This window comes from Propithecus coquereli, unplaced genomic scaffold (assembly GCF_000956105.1).
Source record: "Propithecus coquereli isolate 6110/MARCELLA unplaced genomic scaffold, Pcoq_1.0 Scaffold423, whole genome shotgun sequence".
NCBI classification, from domain to species: Eukaryota; Metazoa; Chordata; class Mammalia; order Primates; family Indriidae; genus Propithecus; species Propithecus coquereli.
In genome coordinates, this window is record NW_012149986.1 from 3,628,938 (window position 1) to 3,646,864 (window position 17,927).

The following is a 17,927-nucleotide window of genomic DNA, read 5'->3' on the forward strand; positions in this document are numbered from 1 at the left end:
AAATGCCAGTGTTCCAATGCACACGAAAACCGTTCACGGCAGGCACACCTGGGAGTGCCCAGGGGCTCGCCCACCCAAGGCAGCTGTCCTCCAGCCCTGCCACATGACGTCCCAGTTTCCTCGATGAAAAACAGGGCATCAGGGGTGGGACACACACAGGTCTCACCAGGCAGGTCACGGACTCCATCCCCACCCTCTGGAACTAACCATGTGCTTGCAATTAGGGGGGCAGCTCGCCCTGGTGGGAGGGGAGGGCCCAGCAAGGCCTCTTGCCAGCTGTATTTTCTTCTCTGCCAAAACAAGGCCCCCCTTAACCCAGTGAACAACGCTGCCCACAGGGCACCTCCAGCCCTCTAGCCTCAAGGGAATGAAAGGAAGTGGAGCTCTGGCTGGGTCATATTCCCAAGTCAGACAACCCACCAGGTGGGACCCTCAATGTTTCTTTGTGGCTATAAGGAAGCCAGTAACAAATAACATGTGTCTTTCAGACATGGGGTCAATGAGAAAAACACACACATCTGTTTCCACCACTGGCAACGAGTCTGATACACAGAAGCCCTTAAAGCGAGGCGCCCCACCCTAGATGCAGAAGAAAGCCCTTTGTGATTGGGGAAGGCTGGCAACCCCCAATAAAGTAAAAACTGTGCTCGGGCCACGCCCCCGCGCAAGAGCAGATGCCGCGAGGTGCCAGGAGAGACTCCCTGGAAGCACGAGGCAGGTGCCAGGCCATTCCCCACCTGACACCAGGCACAGGGGTCAAACTGGGGCCCGTGGCAGGTTCCACCGATGTTTAACTCACCTCTGTGGTGAGAAAGTATTTGTGAAACCATCTTGAGATCTTGCTCTTGGAAGATCTGGACAGACGCTGCTGCCCAAATGATTTCAGGAAGATTTGTTCAGGATCATCTGGCCTGAGACCCAGGTGGGGAGGAGAAGGCATGGATGACACATCCCAACTCCGGTGTTGTGGGATGTCCAGAGAAAACAGGGCACTCACCAAGGAGCAGGGGCACCAATCCAATGTCGTATTTTGACAAGTCGCAGGACTTTCGAATCTGCTCTGAACCGGTGTCACCACGGAGAAAGGCTGACTCTTAATCCAGAAGGGGTGAACTGTTGCTCATTTTGCTGGAAAATGGGGAGGGGCGAGCAGGGAAAGATGGAGTGTGGAGGGAAAGCTCAATTTAGCAAAGCCACAGAAGAATTCTCAGATTTTCTCCATTTCCACACATTGCACTCCGATTTTTAAACAAGGAAAAGAAAGAGAAGGTCCATCCTTAGCAAATAAACCAATGAAAAGCTTTATTGCTGATTTGCATCAGCCTTGGTCCAGCAGGCGTCCTGAAGCCCCTCCCTTGCAGCTCTTAGACACTCTGACTGGGTGTCTTTGGCACCCCTGAACAGGCAATGTTGATGTCATGCCAGACACGTCACGTGGCTTTGTGGCTGCCGGGCTCCCGGGTTGAAATCCCAGCTCAGCCAGCCATGGCTACCCAAGACACACTCAAGCAGCATGACCACCCAGGCTTCAGTTTTCCCATCTGTAAAATGGGGGCACTATCCTGTCCCATCCATAGGATTGAACGTATAGATACATAGGATACAGCACAACACAATGAGCATTCTACCTATATTCACGTTATTTCATTTTTATACCTGTGTGTGTCTCCACATACACTCCACAGCCCCATTTCTTATTTCATGGTATTTTTAACCTTGACATACTTTACATCTTTATTTGCATTATAACCAAAGTGTTCCTTTAAAAAATATATATATATATATTGTGGTTAAATTACATGATCCTGCCATTGTACCAGGGTAACTTGCTATGCAGAAATCAATAGTTAATTCTTGGGTTAAATAAATGACCTTTTGTAAATGTGAATAATCAACAATTATGTGCTTGTGTTCAGTAACATTTTGAGAAGGGGAGACTATGCAGGGTTTCTTTTTTAACTTTGTTCTCATTATTAAAATGCAAGTCAGCTTTTACAGAAAATTTGGAAAATACTGGAAAGCATACTGAAGCGACAAAAATCATCTGCCATACTTTACCAGACAAAACCACTATTGAAATTTTGGTACATTTCCTTCTAACTTACCAAACTATACACACACTTTACATATTGACACAAACACTTTTTCTTACAAAATTAGAGTCATTTCATAGACTGAACTTATTATTATATTATTATAATATTACATTATATATATTATTAATATAATATTAATAATATTGTATTATATTCCCCCCAGTTATATGCTCTGTAAGGAAGGCAATTCTTCCATATAGCCAAATACATCCCATGAGTTCAGCACACTGCCTGGTACCTAATAAGCACTGAGCATGTCTTAGTTGAATAGATGAACGTTATATTGTAAATATTTTCCCATGTCATTATGGATGAATATTTTATTATGAAAGTTTTGCTATATCAGTAGTTATTTTTTGAGAATGTGACTTAGTAATTCTCTATGGAGCTTCCCAAAATTACTGAAGTATTCCCCTGCAGCTGAACACCTGGATCATTGCTAATTGTCAACCGAACCAAATAGCTATAATAAACATCCCTGTCTGTAAATCTTTATTTCTCTCCCAGTTTGCTCAGGATGATTCCTAGAAGCAAAAGTTCTGGGTCCAAGGAGCAGTGGTAGGTTTAGTACAAACTGCCCAGAATGTTCCCTCAACACACTGGTCCAATGACACATCTCCCAGCGGTGTATAAGAATGCATATATTTTTTCAACTTGATAGCCAAAAGGTGGTCCATCATTAAGCTTAATTTCTATTTCCAGAAGAACAATTCTGAGGACTTTTTAAATTTCCATATCACCCATTAGTATTTTTCTTCCAAAAATACACTTGTCTCCTTTGCCTGCTTTTCTATTAGTATTCATCATTCGGGGCAGTACCATATTGTTTTAGCTTTTGCAGCTTTTTAATGTATTTTAAAACATAGTAAGGTTCTTTCACCACTTATCATACTCAAAATATTCTTTATCATTTTCCATTTCTTTATTTTTCCAAATGATGTATCTACAGGATCATTCTGTCCAGCATCCCTGAAAACTCCCATCTGCATGTAGCTTAAGGGTATTTTAAATATCTACTACCTTGGAAAGAACAGACATCTTTAAAATATTTAGTCTTTGCGAACATGAATTATTGTACTGTTTAAAAATTTCAATATTCTAACAAACTTTCATATTGTTTGGTAGGGTTTTTAGGTTACTTCCACAACACATGCATATTTTTGAGGGTATGGTGGTGTGGCTTTTTGCAATGGAATTTTGTCCAATACATCTGATTATTGGTGACATATAGGACAGTTTATCCAATAAATTTCTCTAAATTTATTAATGAGTTCACTAATTCTGAATAATTCTAGGGTTTTTACTTGGGTTTTAAGGTACACAGTTTCATAAAATAATAATTACATCTTGTACAATCCATGAGCTCTCCCCTTATTTCTTTTTCATGTCTTAATACATAGGCAAGAACTGCAGAGCAACCTCATGCAAGGCTTTTGTAATTGGCCTTGATATTAATGGGATTACTTAAGTTACACTACCTATGTTTGCTTTGAGTTTGGCGTAGATATTAACTGACATTATAACAAGTTACCCTTCTATCTATAGTTTCCTATGATTTCTTAAAATTGGAAATGGGTGATTAACTTTCTGAAAACCCTTGTGGGTATCTCATCATCTCCCTATTTTAAATAGCTAAATGATTTCAAACATCAGAAGAAAACACAAGCTGGGGATTAGGGAAAATTCCATTTCTAAATGATCTCAAGCTATAGCTTGAATATACATTAACTAGACATCATGACACTGTCCCGCCCCCAAGCAAACTAAACTGCACAGGCAGTTGCTTCCATAGAATGCAGCCAGAGTGAGACACAGAGTCAACACTTCCTACATTCTTAGAAGTGCATGGGCACATTTATCTGTAATTAAACACAGATACCTTGCAGAAGGCTGCAAGTTCAGGTGTAATCTGTGACTATGCCCACATTACCTGAAAGCAAGTGAGAGAAAGTTTAAATCATTAGGGCAGGCAGCAGTAAACGAAGGTACGCTCATATTCTGTAATGTGGGACAGCTGACACCTTTCTACCCACGTGACCAGGATCCATAGATGGTTCATAAGGGAAACATAAAAGATGATAAAGTTGGGCACCATAAAAAATCATACACACCTACAATAAAACACACAAATAACCATCATTAATCAATCTGCTGACATACAGACCAGCCCTTTCTTTAAGTAAAAATCTACTGAATGCTTTTCACATTATTAATTTCTTTGTAAATCACACACATTATGCTATCTGTTTCCTGGTTTGCTTTTCTTAATGGAGAGAAGTAGAAACAGAAATGCAGCCTCCATCTTGGGGGAAATCGGCACCTCCCATAGCCCTGAAGCTCAGTGGAGGAGAGACTCCAAGAGAAGACACCACTGAGGGACCCTCCTGTAGCAGCCCACCAATAACTCGGGACTTGAAACACAAAAGTCGGTGCACGGGCTCAGCGTGGACTCTCTCCAGACCCTGCAGCAGCCCTGAGGAGGGGCAGGGAAGGTGGCTGCGGGACAAAACACCTGGGTGCTCTCTGCACAGCGGGCGGGAGGCATGGCATCCAGGACAGCTGCAGAGGGGCTGCCATGAAACCAACCCACATACGTAAATGCCTGGGAGGGAGTGAGGACCCCCGTGGCTGCTCAGCCTCCCTGCAGGAGCTGCTGAGCGCTGCCCACACATCCACACTGGGCTCCAGCACCACGCCCTGTGCTCCTGTGATGCCTCCCCCTGCCACTGCCAGCTGGACGTCTACACAACCTGTCAAAGGCACTATGCCCACATCATAACTCCCAGCTTTGCCCCAGCAGCCACTCTCTCCTCCCAGCAAATGGTGGCCACATCCTTCTAGGCTCAGAACAAATCCTTCAAAGTCATCCTCAATAGACTCCAACCTGAAGCTGACTCCCAGCCCCACCAGTGGCACCTCCACACTGGAGCCCTCCCCCTGGGGCCCACAGGTAGCCGGGTGCTCCTTCACATGCGCAGCCCTGGATGGCCCCCTCGCTAGGAGAAGCAGCCCACACCCCCACCAGCTGCAGGCCTATGTGACCTCCTCAGCTGCTCCCCTGCCAGCCTTCCCCTGGTCAGCTCCACTCGGCCCCCGAGGGAACCCTACCATGCAGGAGGGGTTGGCCTGGGTGTTCTGCTGCAGCACCCTCTCTTCCCCACGAAGCTGAGAGCAGAGGCTGGAGCCCTACGTGAGGGTCAGCTTGAACAGACTCAGAAGGAGGGATGTCCCCACATTGTGCATTTAAAAACAGCCTAACGTCTGGGAAAACCCAAGGTGTATTCCAGGGATGCAGTTTCTTCCCTTGTCTTGCCCCCAGCCTCAGGCGACCACGGGCTGAGGTCCGGGTGGCTCCAGGGAGGACACGATGAGGAAAGGGGCTGGCTTATCCTCCTGGCCCGAGGGTTGTAGGGCTCATCCCAGCTTCCTTCCAGCTGACAAATGGAAAGTAAAAATGGGTCTCAGGTTCCAAAGCACCTTGATCTCCATGGCGAAGACCAGTAAATCTTGCATGCAGAGAGAAAGGCACACCCAGGCTCAGGGACAAGAGCAGGGCCTGCCTCTGCCAGGAGCACCTCCTGGGCATCTGCTGGGTGCTTGGAGCCCCAGATTCCCCCCAACCCCCGCTTCATCTCCTCCCTTCCCTGCTCCACCAACCTCCAGGACCAGCTTCCCACCATTCAAACCCACCACCCACAGGTCACCTGACAGCTGCTAAGTCTTAAAGCCAGCCTGGCTTGAAGGACAATTGTGTTTTGTAGTTTATTTTTTTAATCCAGCCACAGAGCAAACATCAATCCCGAACTCACCGTGGATTATCCTTAAGTCTAACTGCAGCCAAGGCAGAAGACATAGTCTCTAAGCCTCACTATGGAACAGCAGGGACAAAATGCCCCACCAGCACAGTGAGTAGGGCCGCTCTGTGACAGTCACGAGAAGCAAAGACCAGTGAGATTCATGTTTCAGCCCAAACAAAAACAAAACGCTGGGTAACGGACCCATCCATCAAAACACTTAAGATTCCAACATGAAAAACTTAAGTGGAATCAAATTTTTAACTCTTTCTCAAAGGGTATGGATCCTAAATGAAAGCTCTTGTGATTTCAGAGCTGAGCAAAACTGGAGCCCCAAAACCAAGGAAGGTGTGGTCTGTCTGCACACTGGCAGGTTTACCTAAAAGTTCCACTTGAACTACGGCTTTTGACTCCCACAGAGCTCAAGATAAACACAGCTCCAATAAAACTCGATAGCACAGGCTCTGTTCAAGTGAGACCACTTTATAACTTGACCAAACTCTCTGCCAGGAAATGATTGCTTTTCCAGTTGGACACAGGAATGTGTCCTGCCTTACGTCTCTGGGCATAAACCTCACTGTGAGCGGGTGGGCCCGGGAAGCAGAGCCCCAGGCCAGGGCGGGTCTGACAACAGGACTTGGTGATACAATCGAAGATGCCCAAAGGAGACCCTACAGACACACAGCTCCGGAACTGAAGATGCCCAAAGAGGACCCTGTGGACACACGGCCCCTGCGGTCCTTGCGTGCTGCCCCCTCGTTGGAAGCCGCGCTTCATGGCCAGCCGCACCCTCCTCACCTCCAAGTGTTCTTCAGCAATCCAGCCAGCTCAGAGCAGAGCCATTTGCTAACGGAAACAAAGACATGCCTTGTGTACCAAACGTGCTAGGCCACCCCAAATAACCTGGGCTCGTCTGTCTTAAAGCACTCCGGTTTCACAGGCTTCTTTAAGGAGACATACGCGATTTCACCATGATTGTCAGATTGCTTTAAGGGTGTCACTGCTCTCCCTTGCTTTCTGCTCCGCACACCTACTGCTGCCGGCCCCCATTCCACGTACTGAAAAAGCAGCAGCAGCAGCAAAAACAGCCCATGGAACCACTGGGGGCTGCCCTGACACCTACGACTTAAACATACGCTGGAACAGGTCTCTCCACCACCTGCTGCCCCATCCTGGCCCCCATCCCTATGAGCAAAGACTTTCCCAGTGAGGCATCCAACTCATCGAGGTGGCCTTGGGAGCCTACTGCACCAGTGATGGGCAATTTTCAATAAGATCTGTGAAATAAAAGTGAACCAAATTTCTCCAAGAAGGCCAGAAAGGCAGGAGAGAAAGGCTGCAGAAGATGGTGGCTACCTGGGACTGCAGGAGGCAGAAGGACACACCTGTGGAGCTCAGGGGCTGACAGGTAGGGGCAAAGCCACCCACCAGACTAGGAAGGACTCCCCAAGAGACCTCTTTCTCAAGAAGACTCTCTCGAGGCACATTCTCCTCCAAGTGTCACCTTCCTCTACCAGAGCAACCACTTCTTAACTTCTGGACACCATGACAATGCTTTTGTGATAATCACCTCCCTACTTTTCTATATACTTATGCATCCTACATTTGCCCCCCTAAACAACAGGGTTTGGTTTCACTTATTTTAAAAACTAGTTTTGCATGTGGAATCCCACCATGCTCACCTGTGGCTTCCTGCTTTGGTTTGACATCCTGCTGGTGGGATTCACACACAGTACAGCTCGTGGTGAAGTTTGGTTTTATTACCATATGCCATGCTGTCCCATAAAGAGGTCCCAATTATTCATCGGGTCTGCCGCTGATATGGTTTGGGGATTTGTCCCCTCCAAATCTCATGTTGAAATCTGGTCCCCAGTGTTGGAGGTGGGGCCTGACAGGAGGTGTCTGGGTCATGGGAGTGGATCCCTCATGAAGGGCTTGGTGCCCTCCCCGCAGGAATTAGTGAGTTCTTTCTCTATTAGTTCATGAGAGAGCTGGCTGTTTAAAAGGGTGTGGGTGCCCCCTCCCTCTCTCCTGCTCCTTCTTTTGCCCTGTGACTTCTGCTCCCCTTCACCTTCCACCTTGATTGGAAGCTCTCTGAGGCCCTCACTAGGAGCAGATGCAGGTGCCAGGCTTCTCGTACAGCCTGCAGAGCTGTGAGCCCATCAACCTCTTGTTGTTATAAATTGCCCAACCTCAGGTGTTCCTTTATAGCAACACAAAAAGGACTAAGACCGCAGCTGATGGATGTTTGTGAGCAGCACTGCTGAGAGCACCTCCGTCCTCCAGTGGCATGACGCAGTTGACCACCCATCCCTGCCTCACCCCAGGTCTGGGGGCTGCCCCAGCCGACATAAGATGCAAGGGTCGAGAGGTGGAGCTGCTGCCCACAGGCTCCAACTTCAGGGTGAGTTTAAGAACTTTTCAGAGCCTTGGTCCTTCCAGCCTGCCCCGTCAAGAATGACAACTCGTTCCTCCACGGTTGTAGCAAGCAATAAACCATGTGTGACTGTGTCTGTGACACGCTTGGTTGGTCCAGGGCTGCTCGCACCAGAAGAATAAGGTAGAAGGGATGCTGTGCCAGTCCTGGGCCAGGTGTTGGGAGCCTGGCAGCCTCCAATTCCTGTCTCTCGGAACACTCCCTGGAGAGTTCTGGCGCTGAACCACCAGGTAAGACAACCACCTTCCCCAACACATGGGGCAGGGAACAGCGACCCCAGCCAGCCCCAGGGTTCCCGCCTTTAGCCAGTGCCAGGCAGGGACCCCTCAGACAACAGCAGCCCTGCCCGTTCACTCTGAGTCTGTCTGCTATGATGCCATCTTCTACCTGCAGTGTTAATAATGTTGGTGATTTTTGTTTGCAACTTCAGTCAATGGTATACAGTATGTTTGTTTGCAAAGGGAAGAAGTCATGATGATTCAAGATTACTAGATTGAGAATCATGTGAAGAAAATTAATGAAATTGTTTTTCTTTAAGGCATGTGTATTCAAGGAAAACTACTTTAAAAGTCCATTTCAGATTTATACACACACATAAAGACACACACACACACTACTAAATCTTTCCTTAAGAATTTCTGTTCTGCATTGTTTCCTAATCTTAAAATAAAAAGCCATGTAATGAGATCATATCACATCTACTAAAACAAAACCAAAAGAATTGTAACAGTGAAAAAAAATCACCAAATATTACAGGCTGAAACTTAACTGTTTAAGAGGAGAAGAGGGAACACCTTGCTATATTAAAACAATCCTTCCACTCCTTTGCATTTTATGAACACGACCCAAAGGTAAGAGAACCTAGGGGTTTGGAGGAGGAGCCCATCAACTAAAGGATCAGCAATTATTCTCAAAGCCAGCTCATAAATTTTTCATGTCCCAGTTGTCTAATTTTCAACATGTTTAAAGTGTTTTAAAAGGAGAACAAAAATTCCACTTGTGTACAAGGAAATTTCTTAAGGTCCAATGTTCTTAGATTAGTCTACGCACATTTGGCAGGTAGGAAAAAAAAGTTTTTTAATTACTCTTATAGGTTCAATTTTTTTCCACCTACCTTGCTTTTAAACTACAAAGTGAAAGAATAAGGTATGTAGATTACAGTGCCATGTGCTCACACATTCTAAGTGGAACACATAAAAAAATTCTCAAATCATAGCTTTCATTGTCAAACTGCCATTTTAAATGTATATTTTAGGAAAAACAGAAATTACTCATGCTCCCTCTACCCTCACAAAACTAGTTTCATTTTTGCATGTTGATGTCTAGCTTTTACTGCCTAGACCAGCAGTTTATTTAGGGATATATAGTTTATTAGGCAGTTAAAATCTTTACCATATTCCTTAACTTGGGTATACCTTATGTGTATAATTCTCCCTCTGGATCCTGAGAGAAGTGTCCACTGTAACTCAGGGAAGAAGAAAATATCGCCCCTTTGAAATGCTCAAGTTTGCCTGGTAGCTTATGAACGCAAATTCAACCAGGCAATCTGAGGCCACTCTGGGACTGAGCAAGCCACCCAAATCACCAAGGGTGAAACTGTGGATTAACTAGAAGGCCTGGAGAGATGGAGTCAGGGCTGAGGGCACCCACGGTGTTGTGTTAGGGGTTGAAACATCCCCGTGTCTTCTGCAACCTTTCTTCCTCTCTGGAACATTCTACTCCCACCAGGATGGCAACCTCTGCTTTTTCTCTTCTCAGCATAAGTCACCTTTTTATAGACAAGACAAAAAATTCTATGCTTTGTGGGGAACCAAAGAGGACCCTGTAGAGCAAAAGCAGTCTTAAACAAAAAGAACAAATTGGGAGGCATCAATTCACCAGACTTCAAGCTATACTACAAGGCTATAGTAACTAAAACAGCATGATACTGGCACAAGAACAGAGACATAGACCAGTGCAACAGAACTGAGAACCCAGATATAAAACCATCCTCGTATAGCCATCTAATCTTTGACAAAGCAGACAAAAACATACACTGGGGGAAAAATCCTTATTCAATAAATGGTGCTGCGAAAATTAGATAGCCACATGGAGAAGACTGAAACAGGATCCACACCTTTCACCTCTCACAAAAATCAACTCACGGTGGATAAGAGACTTAAACCTAAGGCATGAAACTATAAGAATTCTAGAAGGTGATGCTGGAAAAACTCTTATAGACATTGGCCTATGCAAAGAATTTATGAAGAAGACCCCAAAGCAATCGCAACGACAATAAAAATAAATAAATGGGACCTGATCAAATTAAAAAGCTTCTGGACAGCCAAGGAAACTATCACGAGAGCAAACAGACAACCTACAGAATGGGAGAAAATATTCACATGTTATACATCCGATAAAGGGCTGATAACTAGAATCTATACGGAGCTCAGGAAAATCAGGGTTGTTTGATTTTTTTCTTGCTGATTTTCCTGAGCTCTGTATAGATTCTAGTCAAAAAGTGGGCAAAGGACATGAACAGAAACTTTTCAAAACAAGAAAGACTAATGGCCAAAAACATACAAAAAATGCTCAACATCTCTAATCACCAGGGAAATGCAAATTAAAACCACAATGAGATATCACTTATCTCCAGGGAGAATGGCCTTTATCAAAAAGTCCTAAAACAATAAATGTTGGCGTGGATGTGGAGAGATAGGAACACTCATACACTGCTGGTGGGGCTGCAAACTAATACAACCTCTGTGGAAAGCAATATGGAGATACCTCAAAGAGCTACAAGTAGAACTACCATTTGATCCAGCAATCCCATTACTGGGCATTTACCCAAAAGAACAAAGACATTCTATAAAAAAGACATCTGCACTCGAATGTTTATAGCAGCACAATTCACAGTTGCAAAGATTTGGAAACAACCCAATTGTCCATCAATACATGAGTGGATTAATAAAATGTGGTATATGTATATTATGTAGTTCTACTCAGTCACAAAAAACAATGGTGATATAGCACCTCTCGTATTATCCTGGATAGAGCTGGAACCCATTCTACTAAGTGAAGTATCACAAGAATGGAAAAACAGGCACCACATGTACGCACCAACAAACTGATATTAACTGATCAACAGTTATGTCCACATATAGTAGTAACATTCATCAGGTGTCAGGCAGATAGGGGGGAGGGAACGGGTATATACACATCTAATGGGTGCCGTGTGCACCATCTGGGGGATGGACACACTTGAAGCTCTGACTCGGGTGAGGCAAAGGCAATATATGTAACCTAAACATTTGTACCCCCGTAATATGCTGAAATAAATTAAAAATAAACATAAATAAATAAATAAATAAAATAAAATAAAATAAAATAAAATAAAATAAAATTAGTATTAGGTCAAGAAGCAGGAAATCAAACCCAACGATCAGCATAGATGCTGCAGGTGCCATGAGAGTAGCTGGAGGATGAAGACTTGAAATCAAATGGAGTGAATCAGCTTCTAGTGTGTCAACATGGTGAGGGGAGAGAATTCACTCTGTCCTCCATGGACCAAGTGGCAATGGTACTACAGAAAAATTTCTTTGAATGATCATTCTGCTGGATTACAGTATATAAGCCAAATCTTGTTCCTCAAGATGTGGCCCATGAAGGAGCAACATCAGAAACTCCTGGCAGCTTGTCAGAAATACAAGACCCCACTGCACCCCCAAGACCTACTGAATTAGAATCTGTGTCTTAGCCAGATCTCATTCATATGTACTCAAGTTTAAGGAATGCTGCGTTGGAATTAGTTTGTTAGGAAGCCACATAAACTGGCTCTGTTTAATTTAAGCTTCAATGGGAATTTATTAGAAAGATTTTGGGGGGATCTGAAAGAATTGAAGGAAGAGTTGACTCATAAAAGAATCACAAAAGGAAGGAATCTCAACAACATGAGAACCAGGAACTTCTCTATAGAATGTCACCATTGACAAAAAACAGTTCTACTAATTGTCCATCCTTGCCCGCTTCCTTTACTCCTTCCTTCTCTTGATTAAACAAATATTGATAAAAAAAAATACTATAACCATCTTGTCCTTAGCAATACACTGCCTGGAAATTAATTTTTCCTTTTCCTATGCCTGGAGGCTTTGGCCTACCTAAGTTTCAATTGTGAAAGAAAGGCTATCCCCAGGCACTGTTTTGAGATCCAAAAAGATGATTCTGACAAATCGTCTTTGTTCTTAAATAACTCAAATCTTTACATAAGCCTATTTACTTATTTCTTTGAAAATCCATTTTAGTAAACCTTATCAGAATTGATATTATAAAAATGTATCCTTGATCAAGCAAAATTTTCAAAATAAATTTTTGTTTGAAAAACTAAAAACACTCTGGGATCAAAACCCAGGGTTTCCTTTTGATTTAGGACCGCACGTTCAAAGTCCTCCACTTCTAATGCCGGTGTGCTGCAGCCCAGGGCTGGTGGCCCCACTGGGCCTGCAGGCAGACACCCTAGTGTGTCTCTGTCCTCTTGGGAACAGAGGCCTGGAGCACCGTGGCCAGCATGGGAGACCCTGCTGCAGTCAGAAAATGGGATCTCTCCTATTAGGCCCTTTTAAAAAAGCAAAGCAGGCATTGTGTGTCTAAGCATTTAACTATGACAGATGTTATGCATTTTTGTGAAACCCAGCATTCATAAAAGCAGGTGCTCCATTCTGGAATTTTAAATAAAAGTGCACAAAGAATAAGAAAATCGTTTTTCGGCATATAGTAGAAATCTGCTTCAGCAGAAACTAAAAAGAAGGTTTCTTTGTGGACTCTAGGGGAAAACTAGATAAATTTCAGTCCAGTAAAGAGGAAAACCTAACTGGATCCTGGGCAAAGAGTCAAAAATGACATTAAAATAAAGATGGGAAAGCAGACAGCACACAAGACACAGGGTCCCTCCGCACTGTTTGCGTGAGGGTGCAGCTAGGAACACAGCTGTGGGATGATGGTAGATTAGGAATGAATTTACTAATTAACAAATAAAGGGGTTCGTGAGGGGGCCAGGATGGATTGGGTTTATTTTGTCTTTACTAAAACACCTCCTGTGATATCCTGGACTGATTTCTGGTGTTGCCAGACCAGGGTGTGCGTTTGTGTGTGTCGGGGGGTAGGGGGGAGGTGGGTACATGAGTACAGTGAGTGCGAGTGTGTGGTCTATGAGTGTGTGTATGGTGAATGTGGGTTGTGTGTGTGGCACATGAGTGTGGCGAGTGTGAGTTGTGTGATGAATGTGGGTTGTGTGGGTGTGGCACATGAGTGTGGCAAGTGTGAAGTGTGAGTGTGGGTTGTGTGGGTGTGGCACATAGTGTGAGGTGTGAGTGTGGTGAGTGTGTGTTGTGTGTGTGTGTGGGGTACATGAATGTGGCGAGTGTGAGGTGTGTGGTGAGCGTGGGTTGTGTGGCTGTGGCACATGAGTGTGGCGAGTGTGAGGTGTGTGGCGAGTGTGGGTTGTGTGGGTGCGGCACACGAGTGTGGTGTGGGGTGTGTGAGGGGTTTCTCAGCCGACGCCACAACGCTACCTGGAGATCAAGACAGGTTTAACACAGTTTCCCATTCTCAACTAGCTCATATCCTAGGACACAACACTGATAGCGTATTTTTCTTTTTCTCAAGTGCATTTCTTTCACCTGCTCATGAAAAGGCTTTGGTGACTGGCGACACCCACACGCGTGTTGCCCAAAGCACCCGCCACCACCCTGCCATCATCCCGGCCTTTCTCCCTCAAGCTCAGCACTTCGTCTCATGGAGCAACATCACCCCGCCAAGGATCTCCCCGCTCACCCTGCCAGAGATCCCCCAGGACATTCCCGAATGGGGCCAGCTGTGCTGGGGAGGCCACATGGCAGTCGGGGTGGGGGCAGGGGACGCGGGTAATAAATAATGGTACTTGCATGGGTGGCTTATGGAAATCAGAGAGGATGCGAGTAATTAGAGTAAAAAAACCACCAGTTGCACAGGGCTACACACGTATGACCTCATTAAAACACCACAATGACCCGGGTAACATTATCACACTCCTCTTTCTCTTTCTAACCTTCTCTTTTTATGAACAAGGAAACCTGGAGTCCTGCGGCCCATTGAAAACCCACGGCTTTCCAGTGAAAGACCCATGACGGGAACAAGCACTTCCAATTGCACGTTCCAGACTGGTCCACCATACCTAACTGCTTCAAAGGAGGCCCCTGTTCATAAAAAAACTCCACATCCCGGAACAGGAGAAACGTCTGACGTTTTCTTTCCAGCTTTGATGCTGGCCAACTTCCCTCCTTCAGGTCCGCGGCTGCAGTATGAGGCTGGGGCCTGGTTCACAGGCTGAACAGGCTCCGGGGGCAGTCAGCCATGTTCCGGGGCCCTGGAAACAGCACTGCCCTACACTCTTACACAGTACAGGATGCACAGTGAATGAGGAGGAGGGACAGACAACACACGGACAACCATACGTGTGGAGGCGGTGATAACCAGAACCCAACACCAGCATGGGCTACTCTCTCTTCTAAACACTCTCCTAGGAAGGCCTGGAACCCCTAGTCGGGGTTCCCTGTTCCTAAACACGGACCTGAGAGACACAGCCTGAGAGTCACTAAATCCTCCAGCTCTGCTTCATTCTCAAACTGGCTGGCTGCATAAATTCTGTTGTATTTTATACATATGAAACTATTACAGATGTGTGACCACAGCCTGTAAGGATTAATTTAACGGCATTATTTGGAAGACCTTGAGTCCAACCACTGAAGTTGGAACAGGCCCTTAAATATAACACAACAAAGAATGTGCACCCATGGGAAATCATGGACTGAGGCACATCATCTGGGTCCGATCCCACCTGCCCCTGGCCATTTGCCCATCAGTTGAGAGTCCTTGAGCTCACGGGTATTCCTTTGATCCAAGTTTTATAGAGCAGGACAAAACACCGAAAGCAGAGGGGTGTGCACAGATGACTGGGGACCCCGTGGGGTTTTACTCCCAGGGTAATGCTCATTAATAATACATTTTGTCCCTCCCCCCTGGGTCCATGGAAAAAAACTTTTTCTAGAATTTGACCAAGAGCTTTTAAAACTTACAGCAGTTCTCTTTTTAAGCTATAGATTTTTTTTGCCACACAGACATATTAAATGATCTTCCATCAATCAAACAGATATTCATAAATTCCCCAGGTCTCAGAATGTAGGTTCCACCTGAATGCACACACAACAGCCCCCACCACAAACCGGCAGAGGCCTGAAGTTGTTCAAGATATTAATTTTAAAAGACTTGTTTCTATTGATTTATTTAAAATAATAATATTTTAGATGTGACCATCAGGTCATCTGCTAACGGGCGTGGGTCTGTAGGTAAGTCTGTAAATGAGTATTTTGACGCAAAAGCTGGTGCCCAGCAGCACTGCCCAGTCATCTCCTAAATGGCCTCTGCTTCCCTCCTCCCCACTTCTGCCCCCATGTGACTGCCATGAGCTCTCCCAGCAAGCTCTGGCCAGTGGTTCCTTTACTGTCCAATTTTCAAAGACAACTCCCTACCCAATACTGATGTTGGAATTAACTCTCAGTTCCTGGCCAGCCGATACCCTCAGGTGCCAGGCTGGTGGGGTTTGCACCAGCCCTACCTGCTGTCCCCACCAAGCTTCGTCTCCCTGGACTGTTTCCCATGTTAATGGCACCTCAACTGCCAGCGGCCTGAGTATGTTCTCCATATGACCCTGGCAGCTGCCACAAGGGGCATCTCTGTCTGCATTTTGTCTTCCCCTTTGTTGGGCAATGGAGTCAAGGTGGGGTTGGACATGAGCCTCTGACAGACCTGCCAGGTCAGGCTTCTCAGTAACAGGACTTGGATCCAAACTGCCCCTGTGCAGGTCTGTGTCTGCAAAGCAGGTGCTGAATAAATAAGAGGGAGAGAGAAAGAAGGAACAAAAGAAAGGGGAGGAAAAGAATAATGAGGAGGGATGGTCAAAAATAAATATTTTCAGAAAATGGATAGCAGGCCTTGGGAAGGAGTTCTTACTATTCTTCCTCCCTCAATTATGAAACAGACTCTAGATCCCCAAGTGTAATGAGTATCTACTGTCACTATTACTATTGCTGCTGTGAAGATTAGGAATGGCCAGACATCATGCCCATATTATTATATCTCCTTTAATCCTCACGATGACCTAACTGTTATCCTGCTTAACAGCCAGGGAAACTGAGGCAACAAGAGGGTGAGCCTATAGCACAGGCACCAGCACTCAAACGCTGGCTCTCGAGTACCTGGTCCGCACCCTGTGGGTTAGCTGCTCATTGCAAGTGCCGATCAGATGCTACGTGAGCTGGCAATCTCCACCCACTATCACCCAAAGGGCACTACAGCCAGCCCACTTCCAATCATCCAAAGCTTCTCTGAATCTGGGACAATAAGAAGAAACAGACTGCATTTGTCCAGACAGACCCTTTTGAATATTTTAATACCTTAATTCCGCTTGTGGAATTAAGAGCTGGCCCGGGATCAGACCCAACGGCCCCAGTGGTCCCACCGTGTCAGGGTGATGGGGAGGACTCCCGTGACTTGAGAGAGGGCAGCGGGCAGGGGCTCCTCTCCTAGTGGCCTGCTCCTGCTATCTGTAGGTTTCCCAGCTGCTCTGCAGCCAGCTAGACAGAAAACACACAGACACCACCCACTTCTCTCCAGCTCTTTGCTCAACTGCAGCCACGGCAAGGGTGGCATCTCCTCAAGGGGTGTGCACCCCCACCCAAGGTGAAAACATGGGCGCCGCCATCCACGGGTGCCAAAATGCCCTTGCCAGCGTGCCCCTCAGAGAGCATGTTCTGCAGTCTCTTTCCCTCTTTACACCCACAACCCTTTGCTAGAAGAATATGAGTTTGAAAGAGAACAACTGGGGGTGACAATGGGACACCAGAAAACCCAAGCAGAGTACGTTTACATGAGCAGGAGGGGAGCGTGTTGAGGCGAGGGAGCAGCTGTAGTCACCCAGGCAATTCAGAAAGAAAACAGGGTGGCTGGGGCCCTGCAAAGGGCCGGGCTGGCTGGCGGGAAGACCCCAGTGATGGGCACAGGACAAGAGGGTGTCCAGAACCTCTCATGGTTCCTGAAACGAGGGCGTCAGAACACAGTATGTCCTGTCCAGGAGCCCCAGTGTCAGTGGGGTCTGCCAGGCACCCCGCAGGCTCCCCTCTGGGACAGGCTGGGTGCACAGCCGCGTCAAAGGCCCAGACAGCCCCATCCAGACAGCCCATTTTATCCTAGCCTTATTTTACCAGAAATGTTTTTATTCCCACATAATACATCCTTCCCGACAGCCCTCGCCCCTTTAAGAAATGCTGATCTAGATTAGGAGCGGGGTGTTGACTTCGGTTCCTATGTTCTTGGAAGAAAATGGACTTCCCCTAAGGGCCGTGACCCCAGTCCCACTAGCTTGCTCCCCCTTAGTGATTACTGCACGTCTGCAGGCTCCACAGTGTATCCTCTGTGTGACGTCAGCGTCGGCAGGTAATAAATCGCACAGGACGCGGGGAGGGCAGGAGGAACCCTAGCATCTGCCGCCATTGCCAGCCCTCGCTCCTACCTTGGCTTGCTTCCCCCGAC